General features: G+C 51.3%; 1 long non-coding RNA gene and 1 other non-coding gene across 2 annotated transcripts; both read left to right on the forward strand.

The window, feature by feature from the left end:
* Positions 1-10,381: 10,381 nt before the first annotated feature.
* On the forward strand, positions 10,382-15,536 carry LOC123626988. Its single transcript, XR_006731093.1, has 3 exons — positions 10,382-10,709; positions 12,557-12,609; positions 15,326-15,536. It is a non-coding gene; the product is annotated as an uncharacterized LOC123626988 (long non-coding RNA).
* On the forward strand, positions 15,187-15,247 carry LOC123627173. The gene has a single exon (XR_006731175.1). It is a non-coding gene; the product is annotated as a U7 small nuclear RNA (small nuclear RNA).
* Positions 15,537-23,004: the final 7,468 nt, after the last annotated feature.

Raw genomic sequence — 23,004 nt, forward strand, 5'->3', positions numbered from 1 at the left:
GGAGGAACCAGAGGGAGCCCCACAGAAGGAGCAGAGTAATCATTTAGAACATCACTGATAGTAAGAAGATTCATAAAAATTCAGATGGTAGGAACTTTGCTCTACCCTTCTGTCTCCAGATCAGAGAGCGACTTGTCGTGCCCTCTGTTGGGAGAGGAGGGGTGACATCCCTTGGCGTTCTCTCGCCCCCATTTAGGCTTTTCATTCAGATCATTCCATTCCTTTGCATGTCCTCAAGAAACTCGTCTTTGTCCAGGAATGTGGCTGAGACGAGGGTTGAACAGGGTGGCCACACCCTGCCTCCCGCATGCTCACTTTCCTGTGGGTGCCGTTCCGAGGGCCCCACCTGGCTGGCATCAGACGAGATGCTCAGGACCTCTCCCGTGCCTGCCCTGGGTCCTGGCATCTGATCCCGGCCCGTGGCCCTGGCTGCCCTTCCTTTCCTGCTGATGGATCTCTCCCCCACGGGCTCTTAGCACCCGCAGACACCGGCATGGATTCGGATGAAGCCTTTATGGATTGCCATCGATTTTAAAGATACCAACAAGAGCGAGCTTAAACTCTAATGTGATATAACAATAGCTCCAGCTCACCGAACACACTGGCCTCCTGGGGGAATTGTGAGCACTTACCAAGTTCTGTTCTCTGCAGGCAGAAGTTGCCCCCAATCCCAGGGAAAATAAGACAAAGTGAGCATAGGAAAGAGGGTGGCGAGGAGATGGGGAAGGAAGTTTGCTTGCTTGAGGGGTGGGAGGGAGGAGAGAACATTTCCAAGCAATCAGTAAATGCATCTTCTTCCATTCCTAGACACCACCTACCACCATGGCCCCCGCTGGGAGTGAAGGTGGACTGGACACACGGTGAGGGGCGAAGGGCAGGAGCAGCGGCTGGAAGACACAGGTGCACAGCCTCCCCTCCCCCTCCCCCTGCACCTTCCAGGCTCCCAGTGGGCTCCTACCTGTCTCTGTCCCTTCTGCTCCACCCTCCCCCATTCCCTTCAGCACCCGTGCACCTGCCCTACTCCTCTTACACAGCCTGGGGACTGTCCCTCTCAGAAACTGAAGACTGGGTGACCAACGACACCTCAACCCCCTTCTCTCCCACCCCTCCTCACCCTACTCAGCCAGGTCTTTTCCTTTCTTTCTGCTTTGGGGAGTCCCCGTCCCTCCTTGCATGCCAGGCCTGCCAGTCTGTGATCCATCCGACCTGCCAGCGTGGCTCTAGCTGGCTGCCTTGCTTTATTGTCGACAGCAAGCGATAGCTCTCCCCTTAGGCTGAGCGGTAGCCCATCCATCACCCCTGCAGACCCTGCCCCGGGGCATTCCCCACCTGCTACTCGGCAATCACTCCCCACTTCTCCTTGCGTGCTATTCCTTCCCCTCCCTGAGAGTGTTTAGAAACCCGCTGGGTTAGAGCAGCACTCTCCTCTGGCCTGTGTCACTGTGCAGCCAAACTGAGTCCTTCCCCACCAGGAGCAAACTGACTTCATAAAACTACCAGCGAGGGTTTGTTGAGCTGTTTCAGTATCTCTCATTGATGTATTGAGCTTTTTTCTTTTTTTTCAATTTGCTAAAATCCCACCAACTAGGAGTGGGGGCCAGGCTGAGGATGGGAGGAAAAGGACTGTGTGTTTGAATCCTGTCCCCGCTGTCAGCCTGGGGCCTCCCCCCCCCCTCCCTGGCATCAGGACTCCACTCAGCCAGGGCTGCCCGGTGGGGCTCCCCCTCCTGCCGGCCTCGCTGCCTGGTGGCTGAGCAGACATCAATATTTATGTGGATCCACCAGGCCTGGCTTCCACTGGGAGCCCCGGCAGACAGAAGCAGAGAGTCGCCCTCCCCGGGGTGGGGTGTAACTCAGACCCAGAGCGGGTGAAGAGCCGCACCAGCCCCGGTGCCCGGTGTCTCGGGCTGGGCTGGGGGCAGCGTGAGCCGGGAGCTGGCCGCCCGAGACTCCAGCCCTCAGGCCTGCCCGGTCTGCCGTGCGCCCCTCTTCTCATTGGGGCGGCTGCTCCCACCCCTCTCTGAGCTTCACAGCTCCTGTTCTCTCTGGGGTGGGCCAGCCAAAGTCCCTGGGTGAGGCTGAGGGGAGAAGATAAGCAGTTTATTCACCCCCAGGGTGCAGGCAGCAACCCAACAGCCTGGCTGGAGAAGGTTCTGGAAAGCTCAGCAGTCTACCCCGAGAGCTCCAGTCTCCCTGCGAGCAGCCCCTGCTCTCCAGCTCATTATGTGCCACCCTCCTGAACGGACACACCCTGCTCTCCAGCACTCCACGGGGGGTCACCCACCTCCTCCCAGCACGGCCCCTTGGTTCTGGCCCTGCTGGCAGGCTCCGTCCTCCTCGGGAAGCCTTTCTTGCTTAAACCTCCCTGGCCCGACTACTCGTCCTCCATGTTCCCTGTAGTCTCACATGATCAACTGGCACAATGGTAGTTTGCTCTTGTAAAAATACGGCCTCATGTGCTGAGCAGCGTCTTCCCTGCCTCTGCAAGCTTCTGGAGAGCAGGGACCGTGGCTAATCCCTCCCGGGCTTCTTTCACAGCCATCTTCACAAGTGTTTGTTGAATGACTGAATAACCTCTGCCCTCCACATCTGTCTGAGGGCTTCTCAAGGATGGGGCCACCCATGTTTTATCTTTTCTTGGATTCTCCCAGTAGAACCAATAGAGGGACGCCCGTTTCTTGGATTCTGATTGCCAGATGCGAGCAGCACTGTGCTCTCCTTCCCTCGGTTTCTTCTGGGGCCCAGGTGGTCACAGCGGCCACACTGTGAGGACTCGGCACAGAGGCCCCTGCTACGCACGCACCTACGTCATTGCGTGTCTTCCTCGCTGAAACTACCCACGAGGAAAGCGAGTCCCTGTTTACAGGTGAGCCGATGGGGCTCGGCCAGGTTAAATACTTGTCCTAAGACTTACGGCTATTAGTGGCGGCGTGCAGATCCAAACCCAGGTCTGTCTAAAGCTGAGCTCGACAGCCTGTCCACTGTACAGCTTCCATCAACTATCTATCTCCGCCTTCCTCCCCACGTGGACTGCACCTCGCCTAGGCCCGGAAATTTATTTTTAACTTTATTTCTTTATTTTTTAATAGGTCCTACATTTAAATAGTTCAAAACACTTAAGTTACAAAAGAGTATCCCATGAAAAGTCTTCCTTTCATATTTGATCCCCAAACATGCCATCACCCTTCCCAGAGGCAACCAGTGTTACGCTTCCTGTATATCCTTCCATATGTGCATTATGCAAACTGAGTAATTATGCATAAACATTCCTTCCCCACCTTTTTTAACAAATGACAGGCTACTATACACACGGCTCTGTGCTTGCATTTTGTACTAAACAAAGTGTTCTGGGATCGTTCCATATCTAGATGTAAAGTGTTCTTCATTTCTCTTGCCGACTGCAGAGGACCCCATTGTCTACAAACCCATTTAACCCGTCCCCTGTGATGGATGTTTAGGTTGTTTCTAATCTTCTGCTGTTACAAAGAATGTGACAGTGAGAAACTCTATATAATGTCATCTTGCACACGAGCAAGGCCATCTGTAGGGTAAGTGTCTAGACACGAAATTGCTGAGTAAATGGGCTCTGGAATTAGACGTTCCCAACGTGAGGCAGAATAGATGGAGGGAAAGAGTAGCTCGGTGACTTTTACCCTGGCTCTGTCACTTCCCAACTGTGTGACCTCAAGCAAGTTAATAACCTCTTTACTCCTTGGTTTCTCAGTCTGTTAAAGTGCTTGCCACCTTGTGGGGTAGTGGCAAGGTTCGGGTAAAGGAGGTAAGGTAGACAAAGCCCAGCACAAAACCTGGCTCAGGAGGTCCTGCCAGAGGGAGCAATGACCTTGTTCCTCATCCTGGGGAGGAGCTTCGCCCACTGACCTGTCCCTCTCCCCCCTCCCTCCCTCTCCGCCATTGCTTTCTTGGACTCCTAACACCCCCCTACACCATCTGCCACTGTCTGCCTGGTGTCCTGGTCCCTTGTGTGTGCATCTCTTACCCACTAGGCAGCTCCCGGAAGCCCGGGAGCTGCCTCACTCATTTCTGGAACGCCCTCCCCACCTATCAGAGGTCCTGGATCACAGTGGTTGTCTGGTAAAGGTCTGCTGAATTGGGAGTCACTCTGGAAAGTATCTCCCACCGCCCAGCCTCCCGGATTCTTGGTACTCCAGCAAAGAGAGACAAGGGTCACCTCCAGCCAGCAGGCTGAAGAGGCGGCCAGCCTCCCTTTCTTCCGCACCGAGGTCTGGCAGTCAGGAAAGGGTTTTCAAATGCCCAGCTTCTGCACACCCCATCTCCGCACAGCCACCTCCACACCAGCGCCTGGTATAAAACATTCAGAGATTCTGCCTCTGGGGAGGGGGATGGAGAACGTTCCCCGGCCCCTCTGCTGTCGTTTGGACTGCACGCCATGCCATGGGGAGACCATCACTAGGGACTGTTGCCCAGAGAGCATAGGGAAGTGGGAGGAAATCATTTCAATTTCTCTCTGGGAGCATAAATGCTTTTTTAATTGCTGTCAAAAGCGGCTTCTCGGGAAGGTATTATTGATAGCGGGGGAAATGAAAGAGAAGAAAAGCAGCAACCTCTCCTTTGCCAGCATGGCGGCCCTCACACCTCTGCTCTTCCTCCCTGCTACACTCCAGGCCTGGCACCTGCCTCATCAGCGCTCTCCTAGGGTCCCCTTCCCCACCCCATCCCCAGTCCTCTCTCCTGGCCTGCCTGGAGTTTGGGTTTGCCCTCATTCTCTCCCGGTCCCTGCCTTCCTCCTTGCTCATGGTCTGTCTCTTTCCCTGCCGTGCAGAACCTCTGTCCTCCTCACTCGTGTCTCGGCCTTTACCCCGCCCCTCTGGGTCTTGGGCCCACTTTGACCCCAGCACCTACCACGGAGCTACTGCTTTGTTCTCTCCTCTCCCTGCCTTTCCCGTCAACCCCTCTAACCACTGCATTCTCTCTTAGCCCCTCATCCTCTCTCCTTTCTTCTTGGCTCCTTTCCCTGGGGTCTCAGACCCTCAGTTATTCCCTCTCCCACAGGGAGAGAGGCTGAGCTAAGCGTTTGGTGGTTTTGGACCCCTAGACCAGGGATAGGGGCATTTTTATTTCCATTCTCCTCTTGCACCCACACCTCCACCGTTTCCCATATTCCAGCGTTTAATCCTTGAAGTGCGCCCATTGGTCAGGTGAACTTTGACCTGTCCTGCTGGCTGTGAGGGGCCAGCACTGGCAGAGCCCAGGGGAGCTGTCCCTGAGGACTCCAGGTGTAGACACCCCCAAGCTCCTCCCTGCACTCCAGCCGGTGTCTCACGATCCACCCTGTCAGGGAGTCCTCCCTGCAATAGGTCTCAGTTCTCCCTCTTTCCTACACTGGAACCTGCCAAGCCTCCCTCGTGGGCTGGACAGCCCAGGCCCCCAACAGGGCCTCCTGTCCCTTTAAGAAACCACAGGCAGCCTTCAGGCACCACCTGCTCCTCCCTACCCCCTCCCCAGCTGGGGGGAGGGGACCAAAGCTGAATATTCCAGCACAGCCCCTTCCAGACGAGCTCATAAATACTGGCTAATCTTCCCATGGGGGACAGGAGCTGTTCTGCTCCCATGGAGCCTGGGAGGAGGGAGGAAAGGCTCATTTCTCTCCTCCATTCTCTCACCAGCGGCTTCCTTTTCCCCTCTTTCCTTGCCTACTTCTCCCTCCCAGAGCCTGGGAGGAAGGAGAATTCAGCCTCCTGCTCTCCAGGCTCTCAGCACCCACAAATGTTTGCTGAGCAGCTACTGAGCGCTGCTGACTCACACAGCAAAGCACACCCAGCCCCTTCCCTGTGCCCCAGGCCCCCGACCCATCCTTCTCCCCACACAGCCGGGGGTCCTTCTCAGAGCCTCACTCCACATCCTAAAACGGCCAGAGCGGTGTCCTGAAACATAGTTGCTATGAAAGCAAATCTAGTTGCAAATCATGTTGCACATGATGCTTGCATAGTTTTAGTTTTCAGGCCAAAATCCAGTGAATTTCCCGAACCTCTCTGCAGGACAGCCCCCCCATCCCCTTCCTGCCTCTCCTCCCCTGTGCTGAGCTTCACCACCCGCTCCTGTCTTCGCAGGGCTCCCCCACCTCTGGGGCCCCCACACCCCATCAGTGCAGCCAGCTCCCAGTGCCAGCAGTGACTGTTCCGCTCGGCTGGGTCTGACCCTCCTGACTTGGTTCCAGCTCAGCACCAGCTTGCCCAGATACCTCTGCATCCTCCGGGAGGTATGTGAAGCAGGTTTCTGTCAAGTGCTTGCGAGGCTGCACCCTCTCACTACCCACCCTCGCTCCTCACCACCACCATCCTCACCACCACCATCGCGCAAAGCTCCACCCCAGCCACCCCGAGGCCCCAGGTGGACTGGCGGGGACCCCTAATGAAGATGTGGGGACAGCAGGCAGGGTGTGGAGACTCACACTGTCTCTGTTCTAACCGTGCTGGCAGATAAACAACCACCAAGGGCTTTCAGCAGGTTGGCCAGATGGGGTCCCGGCCAGATGGGGTTCCGCCCCGCCACCCCGCAAGCTCCTGCACGCAGACAGAACTGCTGAGGCCCTTCTGCTCCCAGCGGCATCATCGCTCTCCCCACCTTTGTTTCCATCTCTCTTTCCCTGCAACTCTTTTCTGAGACTCTTCTCATTTTCTCCCATTTCTTCAACTTCTTTTCTGCTTTCTTTCTTTCTCCCTCCCCTCCCCAGTCCCTTCCCGCCCCCCAAATCCATACCACCTTCCCTCCCGCCTCTATATTTAGCTCAGAGCTGGGGCTTTGGCGAGGCTGCCGCTGCTGGCGCTGGCATCCGGTCTTGCAGGGTCTGTCAGCATTTCCATAAGAGGCTCGGCTGGGACGAGTTTGTCACTGAGCCGTTTCCTTCCTTAATCACCAGGCAGAAGGGGGACCTCTGAGCACATTGGAGAGTGCTCCCCAGACATGGGCAAGCTCTTCCGGAGAAAAAGGGACTGTGGGTTCATTCTAGGGGTGGATCTGGGGCCCAGGTAACCAGCAGCCAGGAGGGCACAGTGAGTTAGGACTGTGCCACAGGTTAGGATCTTCGGGAGCCTGAGGACAGAGCCCTCCTAGCCGAGGATGGGGTAACCAGCTGCCAGCTGCTCTCGTAACTCAAGACAGGACAGGAGGAGCTTTTTTTTTTTTTTTTTTGAGACAGAGTCTCACTCTGTTGCCGGGGTTAGAGTGAGTGCCGTGGCATCAGCCTCGCTCACAGCAACCTCAGACTCCTGGGCTCAAGCGATCCTCCTGCCTCAGCCTCCCAAGTAGCTGGGACTACAGGCATGAGCCACCATGCCTGGCTAATTTTTTCTATATATATTTTTAGCTGTCCAAATCATTTCTTTCTATTTTTAGTAGAGACGGGGTCTCGCTCTTGCTCAGGCTGGTCTCGAACTCCTGAGCTCAAACGATCCGCCCGCCTCGGCCTCCCAGAGTGCTGGGATTACAGGCGTGAGCCACCGCGCCCGCCCTACAGGAGGAGCTTTGAAAGACCCCTTTCCTCAAAGTGTCTCACCAGTCTGCTATGGAGTTTGGAGTCCCCACCGTTTATGTAAACCAATGCCTCTAGAAGACCGCCGATAAAAATCATAGCAAATATTTGAGGGACATTTCACAGTTAGCTAAGTAGTTTGAACAACACAGCATTGCTTTTTTTGTCAGGGGACGGGCCGGGGAGGTGGCGAGGGGGGCGGGGAGGGGAAATCCACGCCTGGTTTTCCTCTCCTAAGCCCTGAACACAGCATTGCTTTTGATCCTCATGATTATGCGATCAAGACAGAGAATTAGTACATCGATGTAACTTGCTGAGGACACACAGTTTAGTGTAGCTTGAACTTGAACATAGGTCTTTCATTTCTAACTCCTGTGCTGTCTTCCCTGCAGTGGATGCACCTCCCAGCCCCAGGTAGGCCTCCTAGAAAGAGCTGTGGACTTGGAGTCAAAATAACCTCACTTTGAATTCTAGCTCTTGCACTCACAGTTGAATGACCTCAAATTCTCTGGGCCTCAGTTTCTTCATCTGTAAAATGAGCATAATAATGCCCAGTTGCTGTGAGGATCCAATGAGATAATGGATGAGAGGCAGTTTTGTAAGTTGTAAACAACCCTGCTCAAGTAAAGGCTTATCATTAATTCCCCTTGTTTCTCTGACACCAACGAGAAATGAGCTGGGGGAAGCATCAGGACTCCAGGTCAAAGTGGAGAATGATGCATTTGAACCCTAACGCTGCCCTCTGGCTCCCCAGGCGACCATGGGAAAGCTCTGTAATCTCTGAGCCTCAGTTTCCCTTTCCCCATCAGGAAAGGAGGAGTCATGAGACCTATTGGCCTCCAGCAGCCGAGGATAGGAGTTGCTCATAAGCAGTGGTTGTTCGTGCTGTATTTTAGAGAGGCTTCTGAGTGGCCGCCACCAATTACCGTTTACTGAGCACGCATGACGTGGTCTCCTGGGCTGGGTAAACATCTCCCAAAGGCCAAGGCCTTGCCCTGGGAGAGCAGGCAGCCTAACCCCGCCCTGCCAAGGAACAGAGCAAGGCACCCTCTCACCACACGTTGTTCCCTGCCTTCTCTGTCTCTTGGATAACTGACTTGAGTAGAAATAACAGGCCTTGTCTCTGACATAGGCCACTAACACCTGGTGGGACCTTGAATTATCAGAAAAAGGAAAGGGCTGGGTATAGTGGCTCACACCTGTAATCCCAGCACTGTGGAAGGCCGAGGTGGGAGGATCACTTGAGGTCAGGAGTTCAAGACCAGCCTGGACATCAGAGTGAGACTCCCCAACTCTAGCAAAAAAATTAAAAAATTAGCTGGGCATGGTAGCATGCACCTGCAGTTCTAGCTACTTGGGAGGCTGAGGATGGAGGATCCCTCGAGCCCAGGAGTTCAAGGCTGCAGTGAACTATGATGACAACACTACATTCCAGCCTGGGCACCAAAGCAAGACCCTGTCCATAAAAAAAATTAAATTTTTAAATGTTTTAAAAAGTAAAAGGAAGGGTTTCCTTGTCAGTGTCTGGGTCTACTCAAGGGCTGCTAATCTCTGTTTCTCAGTGTCTCTTGCAACTGTCCCTCCTTTTTGCTTCTGTCATCCTCCCGGAGGAGTCTCAAGCCAACGTGGTCGCAGTAACGTCCTAACAGGTCCCCACAGCTCTGGCCTCGCTGCTATCTTGTCCACATTGTTAGGGTGGAAAGCCCAGCAGGTGTTCATGCGAGGGTGGAGAAAGATTTCTCATGCAGAAATTAGGACATAGAAGTAAAAAAAAGTTTATCTTCTCAGAAGGATAGAGAGAATGAGAGAGTGAAAGAGAGAGAAGGGAAGGAGGAAGAGAGCAGGGAGATGGCGTGGCATCCCAAAGAAAGAGAAGGCCAGGGGCTCGCTGATTTTAAGGGCGACAAAGAGAAAAAAAGCAGTGATGGCTGTCAGTTGATAACAAAAGCGGCAGCAGGTAGGTAACAAAACTGCAAGGATGTCAAAGTCCAAGACTTGGTTTCCTGCTTTTCCTTGGAGAAGCGATTGTCACGGGAGATGCAACTCTGTCCTGGAGATGTGGTCGAGGCTGTCCCTGGTTCCTCTGCTGTTTACTCAGGAACTCTACAAAAGCAGATTCTCAAAAACCAATTTTGAAAGAGAGATTCACATCTCTTCTCCATTGATTCGGCAACACAGAGCTCCTGCAGGCACCTGTCCGTGAGAGAACCCACAGGACCGAGCTGTAACTGTTACTGGGGAGGTCGTAGGACTAGGTGTTTTCCTGTTGTTTTTACAAGGCCGCCCTTCACACAGCTGTCAGATTTGTCTTCCTGAAATGCTGCTTTTGCCTCTCGCTCTCCTGCTGGGCCCTTCAGTGATGCCCTGTTGCCTAGAGGATCAAGTTCAAAACAATAACTTCCCCAAGTTGACCTGGTGCCAATCCCAGCCCTGCCCTCGATGGGCAGATTACTTAAACCTCTCTGAGCATCGGTTTTCTCAACTGCAAAATGCAGCAAACAGCGCTGCTATTATGTTGCTGTGATTAAACTTTAAAATACTGTCACGCAGGCATAACAGCATTTTAGTCAACAACAGATTGCATATATGACAGTGGTCACATAAGATTCTAATACCATATTTTTACTGTACCTTTTCTGTGTTTAGATATGTCTATGTCTAGATGTACCAATATTTACCATTGTGTTACAGTTGCCAACGGCGTTCAGACAGTAACACGGTGCACAGGTTTGCAGCCTGGGAGAAGAGGCCGCACCATATAGGCTGGGTGTGCAGAAGGCTGTCCCATCGAGGTCTGTATGAGCACGCCCTGTGATGTTTGCACAATGACAAAATCGCCCAGGATGCATTTCTCAGAGCATCTCCCCATCTTTAAGTGACACAGGACTAGATATATGAGGCACTGTGCCAAGCTTCTAGAAATGACTCAGTACACATTTGCACTTCCCCTTTTCCTCTGCTCTTTCCCTCAGTCTTACTTCCCACGACAATCTCCTCCAGCAGCAGGCACGGCGTGAGCCTCATGGCGCATCCACCCTGGGAATTCCGGGAGCCTGACACTGACAACCAACGTGTCACACTCACAGGGACCAGGAGGGCACCCAGGAAAGGTGACGACTGTGGCATGGAGGATCAGGCTGCTGACACATCAGGCTTAAGGCTCGGAACAAAAAGGGGAGATAAGCCTGCCCCAAGTACGGTGAGTGTGGGGAGCACTGAGAAGACAGAAAGCTCGTCCTGAGATAAGAACTGCCCTTGGTACATGAGAACCAGTGTTTGTTAGAAAACATTGAGCGTGTAATTTAAATGGGCTTGGCTCGCCCCCTGTGGAACCACCCATTGTCCTTGCAAACACACTATAAAACCAAAAAAAGAAAAGAAAAGACCAACATTAGCTTCAGAGCTCCTGCTCCGGCACCAGCAACTGGGGGCCAGTGGGTGTGGGGGGCCGGCGGGTGCGGCCAAAGAGCAGAGGCAACAACAACAACAGGATGACCTCATCCACCCAGTTATCAAAAACCTCAATGTCTGAAAACCACAAGGTCTGCCAAGAAAGAGTCTGAGTCACCAGGACCCACAGGAAAGACGGCATGGGGTGGGGTTGGGTGGGGTGGGCAGCGTGGCCTGGTGAAAAAAGCAAGTATTTTGACAACACGCAGGTTCAAATCCTGACATAGCTCTGGGGACTTCAGCTCTCTGAGTCTCAGCTTCCTTATCTTTAAAAATGGGGAAATAATAACAGTGCTTATTTCATAGGGTGGTTTTAGGATTAAATAACCTAATCTGTATAAAGGACTTCAGCAATAAATGGCATTTATTATTTCGATAGCCAAATTCTTGATTTTCCCCAAAGTTGTTGAAAGAAGGGTCCCACTCTCTCTCATCTTCCATGGCCCCCAACAGGAACCCTCGGCTTCAATTTCTATATCCTTCGGGGGACTGAAGCCCAGAAGCTGAGGCCTCGCTGCCTCGGTTCCAGCCATTCCCTGGGAGGCCAGACCTGCCTGGTTTAGATCCTTGAAACCTTCAAGACTTCTATCAACTCCCAAAGGACACTCCCTGACAATGCCAGCCCCCAGTCACCTCACCCCCTCTGAGTACCCACAGTACTTCTCTCTGATCCACTCCACAGCAAACCACAGACCATTCTGGGACATTCTCATGTCATTCGTGTCTTGTTTTATTATGTTGCTGGTTAATTCTTCATGGGTGTAAGTTTTTACTCCCAACTCCACCATAGCATTTTCATAACTCTTCCTGCAGCTAGTACAAAGCCCCATACGTACCTGATGCTAACGCTGCTTATGTTCTGAATGAATGAATGAGCTTAGCTTAGTTCGAGCATTAGGCTGATGGGCTGGGGGCTTAGAGTCCAGGCTGCAGAGGCTCTCAGAGCCCGGGCCACCCCTGCTGCTCTGTGCCACTGGCCAATCAGGCCTGAGACGAGCTGGGGTGACTGAGACTCCCATCACCACAGCCACACCTAAGGCAAGTGCCCTGCACAGGGGCCCCGAAGTTTTTCCTCCTTTACCTTGCTGTTTAATGTGACAGTGATCCAGTTCAAGGTGGCTGGGGCCTTCTGGAAGGGAAATAACCAGGTGGACCCAGACTCAGACACCAACGCAGATGCAGCTGGAGGCTGGGACTGGGGCAAACCTCAGTCGGGCTAGGAATAGAATCCACGAGAACACAAGTGTCTCTGTGCGAGTTCGAATGCGAATGCAGAAGCAGGTGGTGCTGTGCATCTAGTCAGCCTAACAGGGCGTCGCAGCCACAACCCACGGGGCAGCCGACTCTCTGGAATCCGTGAGGGCGTTGGTCATCACAGAGCCGTTGAAGTGCAGAAGGGCCCCAGGCAAGGTCACGTCCAGCCTCGGGGAGGCACCTCGGGGAGCCAAGCCAGGGCCTGAACTGCATGGTCCCTCCTCTGACTGTTAAGGGCTCTCAGAGGGGACAAAAGAGCCTAGCAGGCCCTGGGTTGGGATAGTCTTCAGCCTCCCTCCTGCAGGGAAACGCCTGGTTAGGATGTTCTTCCTCTCATCCTAGGTTCAGAATCTGCAGATAAAGAGGAGGAAGCCAGAGGGAAGAATACTGAGGAGGTAATTCGTGCAAGCCTTGCTTCTCTCAGTGGTAATTCAAAAAACTGGAGCTGTCTCTCTTTTGGAATGGTAAAATTTAACCTATTAAAAAAAAAACAAACCTGGAGCTGGCCAGAAGCCAAGATGGGTGTGGGAACTAGGGAAGACAAAGGAAGGGAACAAATAGAAGGAGTGACTGACAAATTGATCTGCAATACACCCTAAAAGTAGGATTCTGTTGTCTAAGGTAATTCTCAGTATCTTGTAAGTAGAGAAATCCCCTAATGGCCTGACCTATCTGAAGTGTGACCTTTAGATTCGATACCAATACCTGCTGAATTCCAGGCCCCTTTGCTCTTGTGGGTTAAATCTCACACACACACCCCACTGGTTCCCTGCATGGTGGGGGGCTTTGCATAAAAAAGGACAGGAGCAAGGCCCCCAAGTATCCCAGAGTTTTGAGGCAAAAAGGGTAGTTACCTCAGTCTCAAGAAGCACAGGGCTGGACAGCTTCTTCTTGGGAGGATGTCAATTGCCCATGAGACCAACCCAGCAACCAACAGCCACTCCCTCACCCACGCTGGGGAACTAACACCCTCAGGGCTGTTCCCGAGACAAGCTGCAGCCTGGGGTCACCCCGACTGAGGGCCCTTAAGGCACATTGCTTTTGCCACGGGTCCCTCCAGGGCCTCCCCTGCACAGCACTCTCAGGACAATCATGTCTGGAAGTTAAAAAACAAGGGTCAATGTATAACAGGAGATATGGGGAGGAAGAGAAATTCATTTCTTTTCCCTGAGCTAGTGGGAAGAGGCACCTTTTTTTCTTTTAATGAACATGGGCCTTGGGTCTAATATTAGTCAAGACTTTTGCATTGCAATTAAGAGAAACCCAACTGTAACTGGCTTGAGCAAAATTCATGTATGTATCAGGCCCGGAGTTCACAGGATGTGGTCAGGACTGATTTCTCCTCAACTCATCGCTAGACTTTCCTCCGCGTTGACTCCACTCTCAGGCAGGTGTTGGCAGGGCGGCCCCGCAGCTCCAGGTGTGTACCCCACTAGTTTCAATCCTACTGGTGGCAGTTTCAACCAAAGACCCAGAACTGAGTCTCATTGCCTGGTTTGAGTTATGTGGACATTCCTGGGGCCAGGGGTGGAGTCAACTGCTCCCAAACTGCACATTCTTAGCATGAGAGAGCAGTGGTTTTTCCTAAAAATCAGAGTGCTGCTACCAGATGCAGACTAGACTGCAAATGACCACCGCGGAGCCCATCTTGAATCAGCGGCACCGAATCAACCACTAAAGCATGTCGGGGTTAGGCGAACACTCAAATAGATGGATGTCATGAAGAACTTCTTTTTTAATTTTCTCCTTTTTTTTTTTAAAGAGATACGATCTCTCTCCGTCACCCAGACTGGAGTGCAGAGTGCAGTGGCACAATCATAGCTCACTGCAGCCTCAAACCCCTGAGCTCAATCAATTCTCCTACCTCAGCCCCCCAAGTGGCTTGGACTGTGGGTGTGCACCTGGCACCACCGTGCCTGCCCGTTGCTCAGGCTCATCTCAAACTCCTGGCCTGAGGCCATCCTCCCACCTCAGCCTCTCAAAGTGCTGGGATTACCTGGCAGTGTCAAAAAGGGTCTATAAATTAAGAAATTAAAGGAGTAAAAAACAATGCCTATAACCAGACAAGATCTCTAAGCACAGACTATAGTCTAGAAAGGTCTGAGTGGGAAGGAGCCCCTGGAGCTTCTATCAGAGGGAAGGACTTGGTCCACAGCAAGTTGCTACTGCATTTGGTTCAACCCCAGTTTTCTCACTCTGTCAACCTGGTATATGTGCACACATGCAGACACGCTGCAGGCTGTAGTTATGCTTCTGAAGTGCTGAAATGAGAAAGAAATATCAGAAGAAATGATACCAAATTCAGAGAAGTTAAGCTGAAAGCAAATAAAATTTTGGTTTAAAAGCTACTCAATTTTCCCCACCACTCTGTGTGGTATCATTGCTACTCATTCTGAAGTGTGGGCTAGAGTTTTGTGGGATGGTGAACTCGGGGTGAGGAGGCACCCCCAGTGTGAGCCACTTTGCTTAGCCTGCCATGAAAATTTTCTGACAAATTCTTGGCTCTCTGAGAACCAGAGCTCAGTCTTATCCACCTCTGTCTCCCAGTCTCCAAACAGAGCCTGGCATGAAGTCCGTGCATTGAACTATCCACAAAGCATTAGGGGAAAACTGTGAGTTCAAGAAAAACGCAGATACAGGTAGACAGAAGGAATAAGTTCTACTATTCAATAGCACAGCGGGGAAATTATAGTTAATAATTTATTGTCTATTTCAAAATATCTTAAAGAGAAGAATCATAATGACCCCAACACAAAGAAAAGATAAATGTTTGTGGTGACGGATGTCTCAGTGACCCTGATTTGATCATTACACGTTGTATACAGGTATCAAAATATCACGTGTGCCCCCAAAATATATACAACTACTATATATCGATTCTAAAACTTTTAAAATAACGTTTAAAAAAAGAAGACTGTTTAGCCAAAAACAGTCATCTCTCCTGGGTGTCCAAAAGAAGCAGAAATTACTTGAAGAGTTACAGCTCTTTTACGATTTGTCTAGCAGTTTTTCCAGTCCTCATGGGAAGACCGCCCAAAATATCAAAATTTTAAAAAATTTAAAAAGGACAAAAAAAGAAACTACTTGAAAATTCTGGTTTTCCTCCTTCAGGAGATCTGATGGTTTGGGGTTGAGACTGTGGTGGTGAAGGCTGAGGCAACCTTGGTGCTGGACAGAGAAGGTTTTGATTCTGGTGTGACGGGAAGATGAGAGAAATATCCCTGGGCTGGGACGGAAGGAACGGAAACCCGAGAGAGGGGACAGAAACCGTGGCTGTGGCGGCTGGTGGGTGAGGCCGCCCGTGCCGCCAGCTCTGCCTGCTGCAGACCGAGCTCTCGGCTCGCTGGGGCTGAGCTTACCCACCACGATGCCAGAGCCAATAATAAACTATTTTGTGAACTCTAAACAGCTGACCCAATGTTAAGTACCAGAGAGGGCAAGCGGAAGAAGCAGGGAGGGCCGGAGGAAAGCCAGAGCTCCAGGAACCACGGACTCCAACAGCGGAGTCTTTGGAAGAGAATATATGGGCTTTAGAGTGAGGAAACTAGGTTTGAAACCGAGTAGTGCTACACACCAGCTGTGTGACCTTGAGTAAGTTACTGAACCTCTCTGACCGTCAGTTTCCTCATCTATAAAATGACAATAATAGTACCCCTCGAGGTGTGATGAGGTTCAAATACAATAGCGTAACTAAAACCTTTAGCACAGTACCCGACACTTTGGACGTGTATGATCAATGGTGGGTATATACTCCGCCAAGACTTCCTATCTCAAAGGTTTAAGAGCATTTCAACATTTATCATGTCACAGGCACCTCAGAAACGGGGGAGGGAAGAGGGTGCGTTCCTAGAGGGAAAGTCATTGACCCTCCTCTTTACTCCCTTGCTTGGTGTCTGTGGCTTCCAAGGGAGTCAAAGACCCACAGCCTTGTCCCCAGGTCTTGCAGAACCCAAGGTTAGCCCACACCAGGCAGATGGCATGTTGCTCCTTCTCAAAGACCTCCAGGTAACAGGTTCTTGGCCTGCCAGCCTCTGAAATGCTATTAGTTATTTAGAATATTCTTTCCTGTGACAAACGCTGACTCCCAAGCACCAATAGCACTTTATGTTCATTCAGGTGTTCAGTCTCTCGTTCTTGCTGTAACCACTATTAGGCACCTGTTATGCCAGGGAAGGACCCTGCCAGCCACTGGAAATACAAAAATGAGTAAGATGCCTTTGCCCTCCAGGAGTCTGGAGTCTAGTGGCCACGAGGCACAACAACAGACAGGCATCACAGTACACAGCAAGCACTTAACAGAGGTTAATTCTAAACAAGTTGGAAGCCCTGAAGGGCTCCTAACCTGGGTTTTGGAGAGGAGACTCAGGGAGACTTCTCAGGGGAGCTGACATGTGAACTGAGTCTCAAGGGACTGCTGCCCAAGTGGATCTGAGCCAGTTATTTTGTGACTGCAATTCCTCAGCCTTTGTCACGCAAGAAGCACAATGAGTTGGATATTACGGGGCTGATTATTGCATGGAGATGATATCACGGTATCACCATGCCAACTTCACTTGGGTAATTACCAGGCAGAAGTTACAGCTCGATGCCCGCAATTACAGCTTGGGCACAATGACCTCTGGTGGTGAATGGCACCTTATGGTCCTGAGACAGGTGATCCGGTCACGATGGACCACAGGGGTTGCTGCAGCCTCCATGATCCATGGAAAGTGTGGGAATGGAGGCCTGGGCCTCACAGAGACATCGGGAGTGGCCCACGGGGAAAGAGTGTGTCCCCGCAAAGCTATGGCATCGTCTTTTCCTGGAATCTGTCTTGATCCAGAACTAGCTGCTGTTCGGGGAGTAGCAAGAGCACTCCTACCTGGAGTGTGGAAGGGGAGAACCACATGACCTCTGGAGGTCCCCGCTTGTCAGAGGAGCCCACCATTTCGGAATGTACCTCTATACTTCTGACTTACCCAAGGATCTTGGCTCAAGGTGCTGCCCTTAGCCATCCCCTTGAATCAATCATCCAGGTTTCACACGGCCATGGGAAAGGCACCTCATTGCATCCGTCCTCCGATGCCACAGATACAGGGAACCTATGGGGGACTAGAGAAATTAGGCATTTGCAAAAGCCCCTCAGCAAACCAAAAATGAACATCGTGGCCACTAGCAGACAAGCCACACCCCTCTACAAAACACAACAGGATGAGCCTTTCCTGCCTACAAACCTTCTCCCCACCACCAACCACCAAATCCCAGAAGACACTAAGAGAGCAGATGAAGCCAGACTGCAGCAATCCCTCCCCACCTCTGCCTTGGGTCCGGCAGGCACCTCTCACTCAGTTCCAGCAGCAAAAGGGACCGCTAAGGTAGAGCTTGGGCCACAAACGTCAGTCTGGAGTGGGGTGCTGGGGAAGACTCAGCAAAAGCCTTAAAAGGCTACTCAGTCTTTTTGTTTCTGGGGGTGCCCCAAGAGAACCTGCAGTAAGGACTAAGGTAGACCTGCGGAAGCATTGCTCGCTTCTAATAGACCAGAGTCGAGTGCGTGACCCAAGGCGGCTGCAGAGTCTCCTCGGAGGATTCCCTATTTGTTGAGCCATCCGCAGCGCTGCTTGCAGGCAGGGGCACGGACTGAGTGGCTCCCCGAGAACACTGGTGAGGGGCCCCCTCCTCCAGAGTCAGGAACAGAGCGGGGCGGGGCAGACAGGTGTTGGGTGGTGAGCAATTTTTTAAACATTCACCCACTGCAGCTCTCCTGACCCTTCTGTTCACTTTTGGGCCTGCCCCCATTACCATGCTCCCCCTCTCCCCAGCCTGCCACTCCCCGGGTTAGATACAAAGAGTAGTTATCCTCTTCCCTCCTCCCCGCCCACCATTGACTAAGAGCCTCCGCAGTGGGCACAGGCATGCCCGCCATCCTCCTTCCTGCCTTCTGGAAGCTGTTAGACTGAGTGGGACAGACATTTAAGACCTCTCCTTCCCCCTGCCCCAGGGTTGGGTCTGTCTGGGCACCACTCTCTCTCTTACTGTCATCAGTCCTCTCTGGGGTTCATTTCTCATGGAATTGGCGTAATGACCCCTGCTTCTCAGGACTTTGAAAGTGAAAGGCGATAAATGCAAGTAAAGTGGCTCGTTCCTTGTTGAGCACATAGTAGGGCTCAATGTTAGTTGGCCGAGTGGCTGGAAGGCAAGTGCACAAGCTGAGCCGAGGAAGCCTTGGGTTCACCGTGTGTTTGGAAGGGGTTGCAAAGACGGGCCAGGGGCTGCTCAGATAACGGAGAGACTGAGGGTGGCTAGATCCAGCCTGAGCCTCCCCTAAAAAGCAAATTCCACTCCAGGTTTCCCCGAGGTGAGAAGCGAAGGGAAGGGGAATTTCTGGAATCCAGGCTCCAATGTCAGAGAACCAGAAAGGCTGAAATTCAGTTCCTGGAATGCAAACAAGTTCCACTGCCACCGGCTTCCCCAGCAGCCCCTCCCAGCCGCTCTCCCCAGCACTCCCCAAGTCTATGGATCCTGAAGCCTGAAGAACTGGCCTGGGGCAGGGAGGGTGAGAAAGCCTGTCAGCTCAAGGCCAGGGTACTAGCCTTGGGCCAGCAGTCAGAGGATTTCTGTCATATTCCTGCCATGAAATGTGTGATACCAAACAATTTAGTCAACCTTTCTGAGCCTCAGTTTCCCCCAACTAAAAAATGGGAATAATAACTCATGCCCTATTCTTCCTACCATATGGGACTATTACAGGGATCAAAGTAAATATGCCATGTAGAGAAAGCACATTGTGAACTGCAAGTGCTGTACAAACACAGAACTATTAAAGGCTCTGGAAGGGGGAGAATCTGAGATGGGACAGGCTGTAAACTCTTCCTGTCTAGCATGGGGCCGGGAAATATCCTTCCAATTGAGTGTCCTTTGATCTTCTTTTAAAACTTAATGAGTACTTAGGGCAAAGCTGACACTCTAATTAGGATTCAAAATTAAATTTAAAAATCATCGCTTGTTCCCTTCACTCCACACTCACTTCCTCTATCAAGCACAACCATTAACCAAAAACTATTTTTAAATGGCACTAATTTGCTGTACCCTGAAACAAATGAGAGACAAATATTTTGTTAGAAAAACAAATCGTGAACCAAACTTCAGTTAAAAAAACAACAACAAACAAACACCTAATGAGTTCAAAGTGAAATTAAAGCCAAAACACTGCAGCTTCCAAAACTATTGAACCAGCATGAAATTAGGACAGAAAAATATGCTCCCAAGTAAGTCAAACTAATTCTGCATCTCATCAAAGGCCCTGAATCAAAAAGATGCTTCTGACCTTCACCTCCTCCATTTCGGGTTTTCCCATGTCAAACTCCGCACGCCCTCATTTAACAGGAGGCACCAGATTGTCTTGGATGTGCTAGTCACCGGGACACAAAGATGAGGAATAGACAGTCCGGTCCCTCCAGGAGCACAGAGCCCAGCACACGGGTTCTTCCTGTGAACACATGGTCCCCCTGCCTGGCTTCACCTTCCTCCTGCAGGACCTCTGCCCAAGACTGCAGAGTAAAATGGAACTCTTGGCACCCCCACTAACCCTCGTTATTGCCAGAATCAGAGCATGAAGCCAGCAATACACAAAGAACAAAAAAACCAAGAAGCAAAAGTTGAGCCCTAAAGACCTCTGCGATGCAGTGACTAGGTGGTCCTCTGAGACCGTGTCCTTTGATTTAATTCTGCATCCACCCTTGCCGCTTCAGACACACTCTCTAATGATCTCAGTAAAGGTGCTTCCATCCAGTCCTCTCCACAGGAATCCCAGGAAGTGGGAAACATGGAACTGCTGCTTGTCGGTGATGACCACCCACGCTCAGCAAGGGGTGAGCTGGGAGTCAGGCCTCCTGGTGGACGGCCCAGCAAGGTTCCCGCAGCAGAGAAATAGGCCCAGCTTGCTGTTGTTATTGCTGCTGAGATAGCAGCTGCTATTTGCTTATTGCTCATATGAGTACAGCCAGAAGTGTCCATCCTTGTCTTCCTTAGATCCCCCATGCTGACATCATTATTGTCTTCCTTGAGCAGAGTCCTCCCTGCCTGATTCCTGAAGCGGTCCTCACTCTGGATTTGAGAATCACTTGTTTTGATTGTAGATGAGAATGTCCTGGAGGGTCAGCCCCGGCCATCTGGGTTCCCAGGGGCCTGGGCCAAGTCCACGGACTTCTGCCTTGGTATCTCTGCCTAGAGTTCTTACCCCAGCCCCCAGCTGGAGCTCATCCAGCCTTTGGGGCCAACCTGCAGCTAAATTCGTTTCCCAAGCTGTCTCCCCAGATCCTGTTTCTTCCCCATCAGAACCTTTGCCCTGGGTTATGCATGATAAGATCAGACAAACGGCTTGGAGGCAGATGTTCCTTGGATAAGTGCCCTGCCTTCAGCTGCCACCAGGCCTGCTCTGCAGGACAGTGGAAACAAAGACACTGGGAAGAAATTCAGAGTCCAGAGGCAGTCCCGCCAACCCCAAGAAGCCTTCCTCAAAGGCTCCAGGCTGTCCCTTCAGCTTCCCTTTTGTTACGCTTTCATTGGGTTTTTCACGGGGATCCAAGTTTTAGACTTAATCATGTACTTCATTCTGTTGTTATCAGCTCTATGTGTCTCCACACTAGCTCAGAGGCTTCTGGAAGGCAGGGACTATGTTATATATGACTGTGTTCTATAACCTTGCCCAGCATTATGCTGCGCCTAGATGATCCCTCCCACTGTCTCTCGGCTTCCAATCTCCCCTACACACTGCGTCACAGCCAGCTGGCCGAGCACGGACCCACTGAGGCCACTCAGGGCCCTCCACAGACGGGACCCAAACCACCTCCCCAGCCTTTCTGCTCTGTTCTTTCTACCTGCACACCTGCCTTCCATCCTTCCCCTCCCTACCCCACTCCACCCCTGCCCTCCCCCGAAACAGTTCACAGCTTGTTCTTCAAAGATTTTTAGGTACTTCCAAATATTTTCTCCTTCCTAGAGCCTTCTAATATTCTTATCCAAAGTAATCAGTCCCTGGAATTTCCAAAGAAGTATTTTAATATTTCATCTTTTAACATGTACTACCTATGGCTGTTCCCAAGGTAGTGAGTTGTCCCACCTGATTGTTCACGGTCAGTTACAGATGGATCTCCTTGTTCTACTCTTTCCCCTTCTCACCATGGCACTTGACTAGTCTTAAAATATATATATATATAAAATTAAAATAAAAAAGTACTACCTAGCACATAGGAAGCACTCAATAAATACGTTAAAAACAATGACTATAACTGGCCAGGCACGGTGGCTCATGCCTGTAATCCTAGCACTCTGGGAGGCCGAGGCAGGTGGATCATTTGAGCTCAGGAGTTCGAGACCAGCCTGAGCAACAGCGAGTCCCCATCTCAAATTTTAAAAAAAATAAAATATAGGTTAAAAAAAAAGAAACAGTAGACATTCAGTAAATGTGTCCTGAATTGAATAGTAGGTATTCATTCAGTAACACCTATTGAATGAATAAAATGCACTGAAATGAGTCTACCTAAATCCTAGGTACTAGCTCAATGGGCATCTAGATTACTTTCTTCTTTTTTTTTTTTAATCTTTCAATTTACCCGGAGCCACGCCCAAGAAGCCTTGAGCAAGCGGACTCTTGATATTACTCTCTATATTGCATTTCTATATTACTTCGTACAAGTGACCAAAAAACCCAGTTTCCTCTAGCGTAGGCATGCACCATGAGTCATGGAACTGGTGTAGGAAAGGCTCGGGGACAGTAGGACGTGCGGCACAGCTGACTCCAATGCTGCCAGCGCTCACGCCTTAGCTTTCTCTCTGCCCCTCTCTGCATGTGAGCCGGGTACTTTCCTAGTGGGGCTTCTCCCCCGTGCCAGGGAACACGGCCCCCAAAACTTCCAGAGCCTCTCTCCTCACTGTGCTCGCAGTGTTCACTGCCAGAACCAAGCTTTGTTTTGTCTTTGATTTTAAGTTTAAAAATCCCAAGAAAGGATGTAATTGGCTCAGCTTGGGTCAGGAGGGGGTAGGACCTGTAATAAAACGAAAGTTTCCATCTTGCCAGTGAGGAGCAAGAACATCTTAAAGGACTGGTGGGCGCAGGGAGGATGGTTGCTGTTCTAGACAAGACAAAAACAGTAGACACCCAAATAGGGAGTGATGCCATTTGCGTTCAAGGGAGATGAGGGGGATTTGGGGAAGTCAAGGTGGAGCTGTCAAGAGGCATACGAACATACTCTGTTAAACACTTAAGGCAGAGAGTGCTGATTGCATTTTCTTCAAGTGGGGTGGGGGACAGGGTCCACAGCGATGTAAGCCCTGCAGAGACTGACCTGCTCTGGGGAGGCCATGACACCTGGCTAAGGGGAGCAAGGCTAGGGAAGCTGTAAGGTCAGCAGGAGGCCAGGGAGAAGAGGGAGGCGCAGAGGCTGAGCACAACCTGCAGAACAGCCTACCATGAACTTCCTATGCCAGCAGCAATGTCCTCCCTCTTGCCCCAGGGGGGCCAACTCCATTTTCCCACATCTTGTGGTTATTTTTATGGATAGATTTATTTTTACCCGTTCTAGACCTCAAACCTGCTGCTGGAGGAAACAAGGCACCGAGGCTTCTGGGTTTCCAGAAAACAGGTTGTCACAGTGGCCAGCTCAGCTCCAGAGATCATGCCACTGTCCCCCTGGAGCCACATTGACCACCTCCTGTCTGCAGGGGCATGGGGGTGGCAATGAAGTATAAGGGGGATTCCTCTTCTCTCATCCCACAACCACTCAGCCAGCCAAGGGGGAGCACTGCTCTGAGAG

The sequence above is a fragment of the Lemur catta genome, chromosome 23 (genome assembly GCF_020740605.2).
Source record: "Lemur catta isolate mLemCat1 chromosome 23, mLemCat1.pri, whole genome shotgun sequence".
NCBI classification, from domain to species: Eukaryota; Metazoa; Chordata; class Mammalia; order Primates; family Lemuridae; genus Lemur; species Lemur catta.